The sequence below is a fragment of the Bos grunniens genome, chromosome 18 (assembly GCF_055505025.1).
Source record: "Bos grunniens cultivar Pamir isolate PY7600 chromosome 18, Bosgru_T2T1.0, whole genome shotgun sequence".
Classification (NCBI taxonomy): domain Eukaryota; kingdom Metazoa; phylum Chordata; class Mammalia; order Artiodactyla; family Bovidae; genus Bos; species Bos grunniens.
Window position 1 is genome coordinate 2,387,037 of NC_141182.1, and position 3,969 is coordinate 2,391,005.

General features: G+C 42.0%; 1 long non-coding RNA gene across 1 annotated transcript; it reads right to left on the minus strand.

The window, feature by feature from the left end:
• Nucleotides 1-259: 259 nt before the first annotated feature.
• On the minus strand, nucleotides 260-3,197 carry LOC147352918 (uncharacterized). The gene is made up of 2 exons (XR_015145237.1): nucleotides 3,110-3,197; nucleotides 260-471 (listed from the first exon to the last, which is right to left on the minus strand). It is a non-coding gene; the product is annotated as an uncharacterized LOC147352918 (long non-coding RNA).
• Between the last annotated feature and the right edge of the window lie 772 nt (nucleotides 3,198-3,969).

Below are 3,969 nucleotides of genomic sequence, written 5' to 3' on the forward strand. Positions count from 1 at the left end.
ACAAATGAAGCATTGCCTCACTCCACACCTGTCTAGCACAGTAAGGCTCCTGAAAAACAGAGCTGAATATCCCACTCAAAAAGGGTTTTTGAAAGAGAAAATTGGTTGGTTAGCAATGTCATTTCAAAGTCCCCTGGAATTCAAAGATTATCACAGTAGCAGCTGAGTATGATTTCCCAAACCAAACTGAGTATTAAATCAGTGTAAATTTGTACTGTATTTTTAGAAAACATTGTTTAGATGTCCTTGAAAGGAGAACAACTTTTCCAGAATGTTTATCTACGACTCACTACATGACATAAATACTACGTACATCAGGCCAGATACTGAGATTAAGGTTCAGATATCAGAATATCCCTTACCTTGATTCAACCCTTTTCTGGAAAGCCAGGACTCGTGTGGCTGTCGGGTTTTCATAGAGCAGAGGTATATGATACTGTCTTCCATGCTTTCAGAATGGAGACGAAAGTTCTGAAGAGAGGAAAGCTCACAGTGAGTCTGTACCCTGGAAGCCCTTGCTGATGTCTGAAGAAACTGAGTACCACCTCAGACGCCACTCCTCCTTGAAAGCCTCCCTGACGCCTTGGGCACAGCTCTCCTCGCAGTGTACTCCAGTGATACCTGGTACATTCCTCTCTGCATGGCCTGGTTCAGGATAATCATCAATGAATTGCTTAAGTATAAACCTAGTAAAGTATGTTTTACAGAAAATTATGTGGAGGCCACCAAAGAAAACTTAAATTGTATAGTAGTCATACTGAAAAGATAAGGAGAAACAGGTGAAATTAATTTCAACAATATATTTTATTTAACCTAATATGCTTATGAACTGTGGTGTTGGAGAAGACTCTTGAGAGTCCCTTGGACAGCAAAGAGATCAAAGAGTCCATCCTAAAGGAAATCAGTCCTGAATATTCATTGGAAGGACTGTTCCTGAAGCTCCAATACTTTGGCCACCTGATGCAAAGAGCTGACTCATTAGAAAAGACCCTGATGCTAGGAAAGATTGAGGGCAGGAGCAGAAGGGGACGACAGAGGATGAGATGGTTGGATGGCATTACTGATACAATGGACATGAGTATGAGCAGGCTCTGGGAGATGGTGAAGGACAGGGAAGCCTGGTGTGCTACAGTCCATGGGGTTGCAGAGTCGGACACAACTGAGCGACTGAATAACAGCAACAACAGTATATCCCAAATATTATCAAGACAATATGCCATCACCATAGAAAACTTTAATGAGGTTTTCTGTTTGTTTTTTTGTTGGCTAGGCCATTCGGTATGCAGGATTTTAATTCCCTGACCAGGGAGGGGTTGAACCTGCACCTCCCGCAGTGAAACTGCAGAGTCTTTAACCACCTGACTGCCAGGGAGTTCCCCACAACAGCTATTTAACACAAACAAAGGCTGTAAGAAAGGTGTGTTTGAGGAAGAGTTCACCAGACGCAGAAGTTTGGGAAAGAGAACTGTGCAGTGTGAGAAGATAAAATCAGAGATGTGGGGGGGATCCTCATAATCATGCAAGTCCAATAAATCAGGGCAGGGAGTTTGGAGTCTGTTCAAAGGGCAAAAGCACAGTGGATTCTATGACTCTGTCTCTCCCTTTGGCTTTCTTTGTCTCTCTGAAATAGAGAAAGTGAGTAGCACGTAGAGTCCTGAGGGGGCCTCTTGTCTCTTGGGGACCCCTGACTGGCACAGTATAAACAGAGTATAGAAGACAATCCAGCTAGGTTTGGGTTATCAAATAATTAATCAAGGAAAGAACAACTTCTTTGAACGCATAAGTTCAGTTCAGTTCAGTTCAGTCTCTCAGTCATGTCCGACTCTTTTTGACCCCATGAACCATAGCACACCAGGCTTCCCTGTCCATCACCAAATCCCAGAGTCCACCCAAACCCATGCCCATTGAGTTGGTGATGCCATCTAACCGTCTCATCCTCTGTCTTCCCCTTCTCCTCCTGCCTTCAATCTTTCCCAGCATCAGGGTCTTTTCAAATGACTCAGCTCTTCACATCATGTGACCAAAGTATTGGAGTTTCATAAGAGTAATATACAATTAACTGTTTTGATGTGCTGCTATAAAGGTGAACGTTTATACAAAATTTCAACAATTTTCCTGCACTCCAGCTTACACAGCTCATTTATCCAATTGCATTTCATGTGAAGTCTAAAGTCTACTTCAATGCCTTCTGGAGTATTATGGTGCTGATTAATGAGACTTAATTTTATAAAATACCTCTTGATGACAGCCTGAACTAAATCCTTTCAAGTGCTTTCCTAGTGTCTCTTGGCCTCTCATGAAAGGTGAAGAAGCCACACTAATCCTTGCTCTCAGTCGAAGTTGCAGGAAACAGGGACAGGATAATTTCCTGCAAGCGTGTCACCATGTGAGCTGAGTAACTGGTGACCTGGAGGGGCTCAGGGTTACTGTGCTTGAAAAGCAGTTGTTGAAGAGAAGCTTCAGAGGAGGCTGCAGACCTGCACCGCAGATTTAAGCAGAGGAATTTTCTTTTCTGATTATACTTTTAAGAATTTCTAAAATATTTTTTCAATTAAAATTTTTTTAGTTTTCTTTAAAAAATTCAGAATGACAATTAAAATTTAATTTTCAAGAATGACAGTTATCCCATGCCTTGTCTTTGTCAGAGATTCCACTTTACAGCAAGTACATCTGGCAAGTTACAAGAAGAATTTAAGTGGAAAACTATTCCGTCCCACCTCCCTTTCTGTGATTCTTATCCTCATTCTTATCCTACTTCCCACTTTTAGTCCATCCTTCTTAAGATATGTTGACAGCTTATGGGATTTCATTTATTCACTCAACAAACAGTTAGTAAAGCACTACCCTTATCTTTGGCTATACAAAGCTGTCTGTGTTAGTCGTGATTCTTGGGTATAAGCAGCAGAAACCAACTCAACACACAGGAAAAGAATATTCTGGAAGAAACAGATGGGAGGGAGGAAACCTAGGTATGGGAAATGGACAGGAAATAAGGCAGTGGTGGAGGGCCAGCAAGCAGGAAGACACAATCATTTTCAGCAGAACCACTGCTCAGGTTCCACCACCACAGAAGACCACTATGGCTGTGAACAAGGCCTAACCATCTCACCTTCTTTGTGCTGTTAGTTCGAGACTCTGTGTTGCAGGTGGGAGAAGTGATTGGCCAAGCCAGGTCCCGTGTCCACGCTCTAATATCTGGAGAAAAAGAAAGGGTGTTTCTTTTACGCTTTCACAGGGGAGGTAAACTCTACAAAGGCAGCACGAGGGGGAGCTCAAAAATAGGAAGGAATGTGGCAGCCAAAAGCAACTACACACTTCAGTACATAAGGCACTGACTTTGTCCTTAAGAAGCCCTCAGTCTTGAAGGAAAGACACACAATAAACAGATGAAACTCAACACAGAATAATAAACAGAGACATGATCAAGAAAAAGTGCAGTGCCAAGGCTCGGAGCACAGACTGCGGACAGGTGGCTACCTCTTGGTTCTGCTGGGTGTAAGCTGCATGACCTTGAAAAGGTGTTTAACCTCCTGTTGCCTCGTCACTTGCAAAGAAAAGTTAATATTAGTAATCTCTTCAGAGGACTGCTATGAAATAAAGCATGCAAAGCAATCAGCATAGCGCCTGGTACACAGTAACACTTCAGTACATGTTAGCAATGATTATTACTATAAAGGGCAACTGGGACTCTATTAGAATTGGCAAAAAGTCCATCATTCACTCATATAAAATGCTGAACTATGGGCTCTATCTGTTCCAGAAAATGGATTCATTTTACTTTTGTCTTTGGGAGCAGATAGCCTAAAACAGGGACATAAATTGTCATCATATCTTTTCATCTTTTCCCCAGTTCCTCATTTAATATATAGAAAAATGCGTTGGGTAGGGTGGAGACAACTCATAATGTTTGCATCAGATTCTTGAAAGGTTTAACACTAGGGGCCTCCACACTACAAGGAAGGTATGCAA